The sequence below is a fragment of the Magallana gigas genome, chromosome 2 (assembly GCF_963853765.1).
Source record: "Magallana gigas chromosome 2, xbMagGiga1.1, whole genome shotgun sequence".
Taxonomy (NCBI): domain Eukaryota; kingdom Metazoa; phylum Mollusca; class Bivalvia; order Ostreida; family Ostreidae; genus Magallana; species Magallana gigas.
In genome coordinates, this window is record NC_088854.1 from 13,814,168 (window position 1) to 13,828,812 (window position 14,645).

The following is a 14,645-nucleotide window of genomic DNA, read 5'->3' on the forward strand; positions in this document are numbered from 1 at the left end:
TTATGAAGGTAGCGACATTGCAGGAAAAATACATAACCCGCGTTTTATTGTTTAAATAATACACAAGTTGTTGTCCTTTAAAAAAGGACTACAATACGTGGACCATATGCATATTTCCAACGAAAACCTGAAAGCCTTAAGATTATCAGAGATTCCACCGACTCTAGCCCTCTGCCTTAACCACAGGGGCCAAGCCCGTTTTAACATTAATTTCAATGTTAAATAGAGAAAAGGGTCGAACTCTGACACAGATAAAAAACTACCAGCTCGCTTCAAAAGCCGAATAAATCAATTAATTTTTAAAACATTCGCAATATGCATGTATTTTTCAGAAAAGAATGTTTCTCGACTTGTTGCAATACTGCTGTTGTCATAGGCAAAATCCCATCGTGAGCCGGACCGGTAAATGTCCGAGTAAAAATAAACTGGCGGCTTCGAGAGAATAATGACGTATATATCCGCTATTTTAGGACCCATAAATTGAAATTCGGCATGAGTGTATCTTAGACATTACTTTTCTGAAAAATACATGTACATGCATATTGCGAGTGTTTTAAAAATTAATTGATTTATTATGCTTTTGAAGCGAGCTGGTAGTTTTTTTTTTTTTTTTATCTGGGTCAGAGTTCGACCCCTTTCTCTATTTATGGTTACATTGAAATTAATGTTAAAACGGGCTTGGCCCCTGTGCTTTTAACCACTAGTCTAAATTTGTACGTTGTATTACGTATACATGTATGTATAGCCCTGAGTTTTTATCTCTATATAATTTAAAGGGTTCATACTTCTAAAATAATTATGATCTATCTATGAATAAAGTTTGCATGTATAGTATCAGGCATTCGGTGAATTCTACTATTTGCACACACATTACGATTCGCACTACTTTGTTACTATGCAGTGACAGCTTTGTGTAAAATAAAAATTTCATATTTTGATGCATTGTTTTTGATATTTAAACTTTTATACAGTGACATAATCATTCAATCATACTTAAATGCTTAAAAAAATTAATCGGGAAGTTCTCTACTCTACCCTCGCCTACTATAAAAGTAAAGTTAAGTTACATGTGTATTCGGAAAATAACAAAACATTGCAAATTATGCTATGTGATGCATGTTGTAGTTTCGGCATAACATTAACTTGGGCGAAGAGATTAAATGTCTGCAGCAGACAGCGGTTTTACTGGGATAAAAACGCCTTTTACCGAGTTTATTAGGAATATTTCAATGTGAACGTGTTTTTGACAACATTTGCAACATTGTGTGGGAGGATTTGCGTAACTTTTGTCAAGTAATTATAAGTTGTTTTTTGACATTGCTTAAAAATCTTGCCCTACTTTCGATTCTTCCCTTGTGTATTTTTTATATATATATATATATATATATATATATATATATATATATATATATATATATATATATATATATATATATATATATATATATATATATATATGTCATAATAGAGTGTAGAGCGGATACGGTGGTTCATTTGATTGAAATCGAGTTGAGTTGATTTTGAATTTAAGATCCGCCCCCTTTGACACGCCCCCTTTTTACACTAACTGATAACTGAGATAACCACACCCCTCGTCAGTTAAATAAGTTTTTTATTTTAAAAATCTTGACAAAATGCGCAATATATGATCTTCCAGTAACATAATTTTTATTTTACAACGAGGATTAGCTTGATATTCATCCAAACCTTTGTTAACCACGTGCTTTTTGTTGACAAAATAACGCGGTAACAGTAATATATTCTGACGCCATTTCCGTTTCGGTTCAGCAAATAGAATCCTCGTAAAACTTTACTTTAACAAACACGCTGTAGAAGAGTGCGAAGAAGGCCCAAAATGATAGTTTACCTTTTCATCTGATATAGAAGATGGGTTTAAAGAATTTTCTAATATACAGTCTTGTTTTACTAACTGAATTAAAATTGACAATTAGTGAATTTGCGGGAAATGCTAACGATGAAGAACCAGGTAAGTGTCATATATCAACGACTGTCATATTATTATACCCGCACTTTCTAAAGAAAGTTCAGGTATATTGTTGTTACCCTGTTCCGTCCGTCCGTCCGTCTGTCACGTTTTACTTTCTCAAACTGCTCTTACATCTTATAAACCAGCAAACTGCATGAACTCTTGGAGTTTTATTTGGGGTATCATGTTGTTTTTCAAAAATTCATGTTGTTTTGTAAAAAGGTTTCAAAAATTCTCTGGTATACTCTGTCCCGAGTTTTTGCTTCCACCACTTTTTGCTTGATATTGCAATAATAGTAAATACCTTTGTGCTCAAACTACGTTCATCCACTAATATGAAAAATGTCCAGATCATCTGTTTTGAAACGCCCCCTCTACCGCTTCAGGTTTCAATACACATCCCAAAATTGAAAGTCTACGGAGATTTTGCATTTGATCAGCCATTAAAAAGCCCGGATGATAATGTTAAAAAATTGCACGATGTATTCCGAGTGTATTCCGAATGGAGAAAAGATTGAAACATTTCCCATTACAAATCTCCGTAAGAAAATTGTTTTCGTTCCTGTGAAATTTTATGAGTGAAAAGGGATAATTGTTCAATGAAGATATCTTGGATATATTCCCTTTCATCGATTTCAATTGTATTTCTTTCACAGGTATGTGTATTTTTATTAAAAATAATCAAAAATTGATGGAAGCAATAACTTGGGACAAACTATAGTCATGGGGGTCAAATAATTGGTAAAAGATGACGTTTTTTTCACAAAAAACCTTCTTCCTCGAACTCCACCTACAATCTCTACAGTTGACAAATCATCTCTTGAAATATGTTTTAGGGTATCCTATAGATGTGCATTAAGGTTTTGGAATTTTCAATTCTGTCCTGGGGGTCATTTAAAGGCTGAAAAATGACGTTTTTTAAACAAAAAAAACTGTTTTCAAAAACGTCATTTTTTTTTATCAGTAGCCAAATGATCTTCTAGAATATGATTAGGGGTGTCATATTGAAGTGTGATCAGTTTCCAGAATTTTTTTTTTATTAAGGGGATCAGTGGGCAACAAAAAATGATGTTTTTTTGCAAAAAAGTACGGTTCCCAGAACTCCTCTTACAGCTTTTGGAGTAGCTTCGTCATCTCTTGGGATAAAATTGAGGCTGTCCTATAGATGTGCAATAAGGTTTTAAAAATTTAAATTTCATCCAGGGAGTCAAATAGTAGCAGAAAATTGACGTTTATCACTAAAAAAAAACATAGATCCTAGAACTCCTCTTATAATTTAATGGATAGACACACCATATCTTGGGATATGATAGGGACTGTCCTATAGATGTGCAGTAAGGTTGTAAAAATTTAAATTTTATCCAGGGAGTCAAATAGTAGCAGAAAATTGATGTTTATCACTAAAAAAAAACCATAGATCCTAGAACTCCTCTTATAATTTAATGGATAGACACACCATATCTTGGAATATGATAGGGACTGTCCTATAGATGTGCAGTAAGGTTGTAAAAATTTAAATTTTATCCAGGGAGTCAAATAGTAGCAGAAAATTGACGTTTATCACTAAATAAAAAAACAGAGATCCAAGAGCTCCTATGATTTAATGGATAGACACATCATATCTTGGGATAAGATAGGGACTGTTCTATAGATGTGCATTACGGTTTTGAAAAATTAAATTTAACCCTGAGGCCCATTACCTACATACCTTTTGATGCCCTTTAATTAAGGATCAAGAATATATATGGTTAAGGGGTGGGGATCTCAACTGTTTTCGAGATATTCGTGCACTTCCTGTTCGAGGGGGGTCATGACCATCCCCAGGGCCCATGACCTACATACTGTTTGATGCCCCTTGACACAAGGAACAAGAATATATATGGTTTAAGGGTGGGGATCTCAACTGTTTTGAAGATATTAAGGGACTTGCTGTTCGAGGGGGGTCAGGACCACCCACTGGCCCATGACCTACATAACATTTGATGTTCCTTGACATCAGAACTATTAATATATATGATTTAGTGGTCGTGATTATAACAGTTTCTGAGATATATATGGAAATTTCAAATTCCTGGAGGGTGGGGATGACCCCAGGGGTCAGATCAAATAAACCCTATATATTGCCAGTAACAGTCAATATATGATCATGAAAACCCTATATTATTATCTTTGTCCTTTTTCAAGTTACCATTTACAAAAGAGTCTACTATTCTTCCTACAAGATTCAATGTTAGACTCCACACCGTTTTGCCCCCCCCCCCCCCCCCCCCCCTCGAAAAGTGGTTGTCTAACCCAAAATGAGAAAAATCAAACCAGGATGCACAACTAAATATGCAGGCCTATCATATCCTAGAGTTTTGTACAATTCTGTTCAGCCATCTCTGAGAAACTGAGAAACAAGTTCAGAGCGGGAAAGAAGAAGACGAAGAATAATAATTTTAATATTAAAATACATGTATTAAGAACCGTACAAAAACAATAAGTCTTCAAATTTCATTCAGGAGACTTAATAATAAAGATTAAATAGAGATAGGATCATCAAACATCAATAATCTAAAGATAATTGACAATTTCTGATTCTAAGGGGGTCAGGATAATCCTGACCCCTTAGGGTCATGACTTACATGCCATAATGATCTGATGCGCCATGACCTAAGGAGGAATAATATCTTTGGATTAAGGTGGGGATCTCAATGGTTTTTATGATATTTGATAATTTCAGGAAGGGCACTTGGGATCATGACCTACATACCATCTGAAATGCCTTGAACAAAGAAACAATTATATCATATGTACATGATATATGATTCAATTTAAGAACCCAGATATAGATCAATCATCTCTGTTTTGTAATACTTCCTATGTACATTACATTAAAAAATTGTCAAATATATATGACTTGGAACCCCCACCCCCAAACAAACTCAAATATAAACTGGTCTCCCCCCCCCCCCTTTATTGTCGAATGATCTATTAAAATCAAAATATAATTTGGGTATCTAAAAACTTTTATAAACTGGTAAAAAATGTTATTCTTAAAAAAAATTACATTACACCTTGCATACTTGACAAATGATCTATTGAGATATGATCAGAGGTCATATTTCTACCTTGGGATCAATAACTAATATTCATTGGCAAGTTAAAATTAATAACAATAAATGAATCAAATTATAAATGTTTATACCCCCCCCCCCCCCCCCATCTAACCTTGTTCTAAAGATTCAGTTTTCTTAATACATTCTCACATGTGTACAGTAGCAAATTTTAAATCATTTTTTGATTGCTTTTTTTCTCCTGATGCACATTAAAGGTCATATGAAACGATATCCTGACCATATTGAGTTATATACGGGAATGAGTTCATAAGTGCCTATTTAATAAGACTGACATTGTTTTTTGAATATTTTATTAAAAATGTGAGCGCCACAGTCGATCAAAATCACTTATTCGCGAAAAGGAACATTGACTTACGCGGCTTACCTCCCTTGCTTATGACATCAGTAAGACCCAATAGCCTTTAAAGCTATGTTGTGAATACAAATATCCATGTCATTTTGCAGCATTTTAAAAGAAAAAAAATACTATTTTATATAAAAACTTGTATAACTATACAATAATCAACCACGTCAGTATTTTTTCTCTCAAAAAATGAAATCGTGTGCGTTTATATTTAATAGCGTGTACACATTCAGTCTCGAGACTGCATGGAGAATGAATGATTTTCTTCATAGATCCACATGCAAGTATAATATAATTTTAATATATGCATGCATATATGTTTTATTTCGACCTTTTTAATGAAATTGACAAATTCAAAAATTACTGATCGTTTTTTTCCCATTTGCACGTTCATGCGATTCTTTAAGATTTTTTTTCTAAACTTATAGGCCTCGTGGTGCCTCATTCGCTTCATGATTATATTTTTTGTTTGTTGCTTTCAAATTCACAAATATGTTACCATTTAATTATTTTTAGTCTAAGAGAAATTTCTTCAAATGTTTTGTTTTTGAAACGTGTACTTTTTGCAACGTGTATGTGCGGTGTTTACTCACAGATCCCTACCATCTCACTTCCGCCCGCAATTTTTTCTTTCGTTTTTTATCATTATTGATGCTTGTTCTTGATAAAATCTGTTGATTATCTTTACATTCGTTCACAACAATTTTTATCGAACAACCGATGAATTTTACCGATACATTTCTAAATCCTTAAAATGCCATGTTTCCGCGATCTGATTTAATAAAACGTTAATACACGTGTACACAAAGTATTTTCTAAAGACATTGCTACATGTATATATCAAGAAGTCTATTTCAAAATAAAATTTAAGAATAGTTTTGCGGCATTTAACAGCAGCTTTTAAATACAAACTATGTACACAATGCCTCAAACATTTTCATTGGCCTGCCTTAGGCCTATACTTTTTTTATGTAACAAAATAAATCAAATCAATTAAAATGCTTTAATTCCCTTTAAATGTAGCTCAATCATTATACGTATCGAAGAAGAAAATGATGTTTCTATTTCAAAATGATAAGGATAATTCATTAATCAGCTGTTAATGATGGAGCATTTCTTTCGTTAAATTTCCACTGCAGTACGGGATAGTTCATGAGAAGCTGCTATTAAATTTATTCATTAACGACCATTAAAACTAAGTTATCTGTAGGCTACAATGAAATCAAATGATCTCCTTTGAAAAGAAAGACATGTTCATATATGCAAAAATTACTAAAATTTAATCGATAAACTACTTTAAAATTACACTAGTTTTGATGCATTGTTTACATCGGTGGGTTTGTGTGACATCATAAATCCACAAAATCAAGAACGATAAGCGGGGAAGAATTTTTTCAGGTGCTCAGTTTTCACGTTTATTTCTCAGTAATGCAAAGGCAAAAAAATCTTACATCATGTATTTTAACATTTGTTTATACCAAGCTTTATATTTATGAAAGAAAATCATAGTGTTAAAAATCGTTTCATATGACCTTTAACATTTTGGAAATTGCTTAATACAATCTTTAAGATTTATAAACAAAATATTATATGCATGTGTATTCGCCTATTTTGGGCAATTGTATTTAGTCTCCGAAACAAAGCAATGTCATCATTAGGCTAGGAATTAACTACATGGATCAAACACTACATATGAATAAGATAAAATACTTTATTATTTCTAGTTCTAGAATGTCAGAGTGTCTCCAAGGGGGCATAACATATATACAATTTGACGCGCAATGACACAAAGAGCAGGAATAAATTATATATAGTTTAGGGATGAGGATCTCGATCAGAAGTTAACAAAATATACAGTGTATCATCATTTCCTATTTCATAAAGGGGGGGGGTTAAAGACAACACCTGGGGGTCATTAATGTACTTTACACCATATTTTCCTGTTTCGTGGGGTCAGAACAGTCCCATAAGGTCATGACCTATATTGTATTTGATGCACTATAATACATAAAGAAAGAAATACTCCTTCCTTCCTATTATAACTCATATAAAAATGATAAGTGTCTACACTTACTTACATGTAATACACAAATTTAATAAGAAATTGTTTATACAGGGTCAATATGGGGTCAACTCAATAGTGCAAGTCTGACAAATGAAAAAAATAACTTTTGCAACTAAAATGACAGATACTTTACAAATGCGATAGGATAGGTAACGATGATAAGCTTATTTAAATTTTAAAAGATGATGATGCAGTATGATGTCAAAGGGAGATCACATTTAGAAAGTGAAAGTAGAACTCTTGGGCGGGCTTGATTTTCCAAAAAGGTGTACACCGGGTACACTTAATTTTGTAAATCAAGTGCAGTGGTGTAGTGTTTAGGTGTACACTTTTCTACACCGAGTCAGGGGTATGTGTTGTTGGGTGTAGCACTGAAACCAATATGGCGGACGAATGTTATGATTGGAAACTTGACAAATGATTTTAAGTAGGATTAGAAGTTGCAAGTAAATTGTCTTTTGTATGAAAGCCATTTAATTTGAAATGTGTTTATTTTATTGCATTCAAATAAAAAATAAACCTTGGATTGTTGCTGAACATCAAATTCCCTGTTAAAACAGCATCTTTTTCAGCCATATGTTTTCTTATCTCCTCTACACCATGTACACTAAACCCTTTAAGTGCACTTGATATACAATACAAAATGTTTATACCGGTGTGCACTGGTGTACACCAAGTTGAGCTAAATCAAGCGCACCCCTTGTATGCTGGCATCTCATTATATTGTGCTACTGCTACTACATGTATTATGCTTACCTATATTGGTCAACATCATAATGATAATCCAATTAAAACACAATAATGAATTCCTTTAGCTGATCTTAACTAATCCTTTTCTGCATATGGAAAACACAGACATGCATGTGTATACATGTATACAATCTTAGAGCTGGGTAAAACTAGTACATGTACCCTCTAATCAGACCTGCAGACTCGTGTTGTGTACGTAACTTCAGACAAATATCACCGTGCAAAATTCACTGTTTAATTATAACTTTATTTTGGACTTTTCTTTTAAAATTCAACATCTGTTTCGTAATATTTTCTCACAGTTTATTTCTTACAAAGTTACGTATTTATTTAGTGATTGACACTTTTCGGACTCTTAATGTGATTTCAAAGAGACAGAGTGCCATATCTCAAGAACTGCCAATCTCTTAAAACAACATTGTGCAATTATCAGTTTTTCATGTCTTGAACATCAAAGACTAATTGAGTTTATTTAATTATTTTATATCTGTGAACCTTTCACTCAGATAACTAATGTCATCACCTGTCAATTTATACTCATTGTATAGTTATGTACAATTGTCAATCGGCAGTCTGGAATACGGCGGCCAGCCTCGGCCACGTCTGACTCACCCAGACTCTTGAGTCCGGAGGCCACTACTGGCCATATCCGACTTGTTTGTAATATGTCTGCTTGTTAAATTGTTATACTGTTGCCATAGTTGATTCGCGTCCAATAAATTCGGAATCCTGCATCGATTGCCTGTTTATTTCTCTGGAACTGTATACTGGTGGACCTTCGGGAATACGGCAAACCTACCCTTCGTTTTTACCTTACGGCCCACAGCGTGCCTCAACCTTATACCTTATACCCTTTACGCCAACATTCCCTCACCCCGTCCGTACTGCACATGACGGATATGCAGCTCCAGACGAAGTCCCTAGCACCGTAAAAACTACGCGGTCACACAAAGATCAGTTATTTGTAACATGCATGTACAGTGGAGCCTCAGATATCCAGACGCCAAATATCCGGACGCTTCACTTACCGGTAGATTTTTATTGGGAACGGAATTTTTACACAATAATTTGTCTCGTTTATCCGGAATTCCGCGTTCCGGATCCGGACGGTCAAATTTTACCAAATAATACAGTTTTCCTTTAAATTTTACCTCATTTAACCGGACGGTCACATTTAAGTGTTCGGGGGCACAGAAGTCTTTAATGCGCAAGTGCAAATTGGTGTAAAAACATCTGACACTGGTTGTTGGTTTTAAACAATGCCTTCGTCCGGTAATCGGGGTCACCTGTGTCACGCTATGTACTCGCCCGAGGATATTTCAATAACCATGGATGCGACATGTTTTATTGTCGCCATTTAACTTATGAACTGTTATTGTTTGATGTCATGAAAATTGTTTAATTTGTGTATAAAAAAGTCATCTATTGATTGAATTAAAATTCTATTAAACGTAGTGTGATTAGATCGTTCGTACGCCTATTCATTTTAAAACGTAATTGAAATGAAATATTTGATAATTTGAGTTCTGTTTACGATAGTTACTAACACCGCTTGGGATGTTCAGGGTATCGACATTAATTTTATAGCGTGTGTTCAATAAACAGTGTAATAATAATTTACGCCAAACATGGCGTGGATGAGTGTTCACGCTACTTGTAAATATCGCTTGGGTGCAATTAACTCTATAGAAAGATGGATACGTAAAATTAGCTTGGGTAAGTTCTGTCAATGAAAAAATAGCTTGGACAATTATCAATAAGGGAATATATAGAGAATTTCACCCATTTTCAATCATCAAATGTTGAGCAGCTTCAAACATGTCAACACCACCGGCCAAGAGAGCGTGAGTTGCGATCACCGCTAGCTTGAAGATAAAGATTTGTCAACGTAAAGTGGAACACCGACTTCTCTTCGCTTTGTTATGCGAATGTAATTAAATTATCGGTTTAATACAGTGATTGTTATGTACATGTACATGTGTTGCCTTGAAGAATGTAGTGCTTGGTTTCCTGTGGAAAAAACATACAATAAATAATGTTTTTAACAATATTTTGTTTTGTTAATTTAAAAAAAATCTAAACTTTTTAGCTCACCTGAACCGAAGGTTCAAGTGAGCTTTTCTGATCACCCGTTGTCCGTCCGTCCGTCCGTCCGTCCGTCCGTCCGTCCGTCTGTCTGTCCGTCCGTCTGTAAACTTTTCACATTTTCAACTTCTTCTCAAAAACCACTGGGCTAAATTTAACCAAATTTGGTACAAAGCATCCTTATGGAAAGGGGATTATAAATTGTTAAAGTAAAGGGCACAACCCTTTTCAAAAGGGAGATAATTGCGAAACAGTAAGTATAGGGTGCATGTCTTTAAAAATCTTCTTCTCAAGAACCACTGCACCAGAAATGCCAATATTTACACAAAAGCTTGTATATATAGTGAAGATTCTAAATTGTAAAAATCGTGACCCTCGGACCAAAACTAAGGCCCCAGGCAGGGTTCAAAGTTTAACATAGAACTACATATGAAAATGTTTAAAAAATCTTCTTCTCAAGAACCACTGCATCAGGAATGCCAATATTTACACAAAAACTTGTATATAAAGTGTAGATTCTAAATTGTAAAAATCGTGACCCTCGGAACAAAACTGGGGCCCCAGGCGGGGTTCAAAGTTTAACATAGAACTACATATGAAAATGTTTTAAAAATCTTCTTCTCAAGAACCACTGCACCAGAAATGCCAATATTTACACAAAATCTTTGTATATATAGTGAAGATTCTAAATTGTAAAAACCGTGACCCTCGGACCAAAACTGGGGCCCCAGGCGGGGTTCAAAATTTAACATAGAAATACATAGGAAAATTTTTTTAAAATCTTCTTCTCAAGAACCACTGCACCAGAAATGCCAATATTTACACAAAAGCTTGTATATATAGTGAAGATTCTAAATTGTAAAAATCGTGACCCTCGGACCAAAACTGGGGCCCCAGGCAGGGTTCAAAGTTTAACATAGAAATACTTAAGAAAATGTTTAAAAAATCTTTTTATCAAGAACCACTGCACCAGAAATGCCAATACTTACACAAAAGCTTGTATGTATAATGAAGATTCTAAATTGTAGAAATCGTGACCCTCAGACCAAAAATGCAGCCCCAGGCGGGGTTCAAAGTTTAACATAGAACTACATATGAAAAATGTTTAAAAATCTTCTTCTCAAGAACCACTTCACCAAAAATGCCAATACATACACAAAAGGTTGTATATATAGTGAAGATTGTAAAAATCGTGACCCCCGAACAAAAAGTGGGGCCCCAGTAGGGGTTTAGATTTTAACATATATAGGAAAATGTTTTAAAATCTCAAGAACTATAGTGCAACTGTTTGGGATATTACTATGCATACATGTACATCCGTAAATAATTTAGATTCAAAAAATTGTAACTCCCGGACAATTGATGGGCACCAAGAGGGGTTCAAAATTTAAACATTTCAAAAAACATAAAGTAAAAGTTTAAAAATTTTCTTCTCAAGAACTACAATGTTTTAGTTTGTGGAATTTCTATGCATGCATCCTTCGCTTATGTAGATTCCTAATTGATAAAATCGTGACCCCCGGACCAATACTGGGGCCCCAAGATGGGGTCAAAGTTTATTATAGAAATATAAAGGTAACATGTTAAAAAATCTTCTTCTCGAGAACTACAATGCTTCAATTTGTGAGATTACTATCATGCATACAACCTTGGATAATGAAGGTTCGATAGTTTTAAAATAGTGACCCCTGGACTAATACTAGGGACCCAAGATGGGTTTAAAGTTAAATGTAGAAGTACCGGTATATATGGAAAATGTTTAAAAATCTTCTTTTCGAAAACTACAATGCATCAATTTGTCAGATAACTACGTAACACCCTCAAATAGTGTAGATTCGAAATTATAAAAGCCGTGACCTCAATCTAATACTGGGGCCCCAAGAAGTGTTCAAAGTTTAGCATAGAAATATAGAGGGAAAATGTTGAAAAATCTTTTTCTAGGGAACTATAATGCTTCAGCTTGTGAGATAACTATGCAAGCATCCTTAAATAATGTAGATTCCAAATAATTAAAACTTTAGCACTGGACTAATACCGTGGCCCCAAGAGGGGTTCAAAGTTTAACATAGAAAGATATATTGAAAATGTTTTTAAAAAGTTTTTCTCGAGAACTATAATGCTACAGTTTGTGAGATTACTATGCAAGGATCCTCAAATTGTGTAAACTCTAATGTAGTGGAACCAAGAGTTATCTTTCTTGATGTTCTGTACAGTCTTAGAGTTATTCCTCTTGAAGTGGAACTCTTCTACGTTCAGTTTTTCAGGTTGTGTACGTGCAGTCCCACGGCAGTGCTACACATTTTCATTCCTATGTTACTATTTATGTTGTTCAAGCCAACCATAAACCTCGGACCATAACTGGGTCCCCAGAAAAGGGGTTCAATGTTTAAAATAGAAAAAGCATATGCTACGAAATGTAATGTTACAAGGAACTGCTGTTCAGGTGAGCGATGTGGCCCATGGGCCTCTTGTTTTGTAGTGTTATGGCTATCAAAATAAAATATTTAATTGTATAATTAATTTATGAGTTATGTTTCCATAAATATTAGAGGTAAATATCACAATTCAGATATCCGGCCGCTTCACCTATCCGGACGATTTGGCCTGGGGACAAAAGTGTCCGGATAAGTGAGGCTCCACTGTATATTTATGACCTATTCTTCAAATCCACTTGCACTATTTCATTAGGTAAATAACAGCTTTAAGGTGGCGCAGGACCCCTGCATATTGTGATGTATACTTTCTATTGAGATAAACAATAAAGTAAATTAAATTATAATTAATTAAATATTTATATACCCCCCAAATAATGTTACCTAACATTTGTTCAGCGCAATGGGTTAGAGCATTTTTACATGTCTGTAAGAGCATTGGAGTCCAAGGTGTAATTTTGGTAATTTTACAATTGATATAAATGAATTTTCATGGGGGGGGGGGGGGGGGGGGGGGGGGGGTCTGGACCCCTCCCTCCCACCCCTTCTCTAAATCTGTGCAGAGGATGATGTACATGTAGACACACAGAAGCAAATCTAAAACCGGCAACCGCCACAGGAAGGGGGCATAATTTAATTTTTAATTTTGTTTGTAATAATTAAATAGACCATTATACTTTCTATGACATAAAATGTTAAGATTATTGTTTAACTGAAAATTCACTGCAAACAGTTCTACCCCTAATTGAACATAAAGTGCTGCTCATGTCACGATGTGTATTATCACATGGGAAGGGATCTCATCCTTCAGTTATGAAAATTATAAATTTTAATTGTATTACCGGAGCTTGCATATAGCCTTCATTTTTAATTAAACTGGTACAAAACAGTGTTATTTAGGGGCAAACACATCTAGTTTTTTTTTAAACTTTTTTATTTCTATATATATATACTTTTTTCTAAGTGAAAAAAAAATCCTTTCCTTTTTAATTTGTTTTCCTGTACTAAATCGTACGTCTTGATTGATTATATTTGACAAATATAAAGTAATAATTTAATGATATGTTGACAAATATCAGAAAAATAATTAAACAGCGTTCATTTAATTAAAATCGAGTTGAGTTGATTCTGAATTTACGATCCGCCCCCTTTGAAACGCCCCCTTTTTACACTAACTGAGATAACCACACCCCTCGTCAGTTAAAAAAGTTTTTTATTTTAAAACGTCCTACAACGAAGTGAATTAGAAGGGGCTGGCTTTAGTCAGACTGGCGATTTCACAGCTGAAACTGGTGATGCTGCCAAATTTATACCCGTATGGGTATTTGAGCCGAAGCCCCTGGAAGCTCCTGGATTTTATGTTATTTGAATGACAAAATAGCCTTAAAAATATGACATTTTTTAAGTATTATGATTCCAATGAATATGAACAAAAGTTGCTGAATTCCAAGACAAACATTTACCTTGTACTCTTCGAATATTTTCTTTAAAATTTCAAGACCCCCGATGCTCTTGGATTTTAGGTTTTAGTTTTTAGATTTACAGGCTTTTGATGATGAGATATTGTCTAAAAATGTTACAATTTTACATACTGTATGTGTAAGGGAAATGTTGAATTTTAGAAGAATGTAATTATATATGAAACACTGATACCCCAGCGGAGACCAACTGCATATGACTAAAGATAATAGGCATTTTGAAACAGGTCTATTATTCAAACCGTAACATACTTACCTAAATGACAAATTTTTGATCAAGTTTATCACAATGTATTGTGACTTTGTCAAAACTTTATTCACCCCACTGCCGACTTTAAATTACATGTAAGTATAGACTGACAGAATACAATTACGGACAAACACTC

General features: G+C 34.2%; 1 pseudogene; it reads left to right on the forward strand.

Moving 5' to 3' along the window:
* Nucleotides 1-1,663: 1,663 nt before the first annotated feature.
* Nucleotides 1,664-14,645, forward strand: part of LOC105330801 (epidermal growth factor receptor-like) — a 67,062-nt pseudogene continuing 54,080 nt past the window's right edge.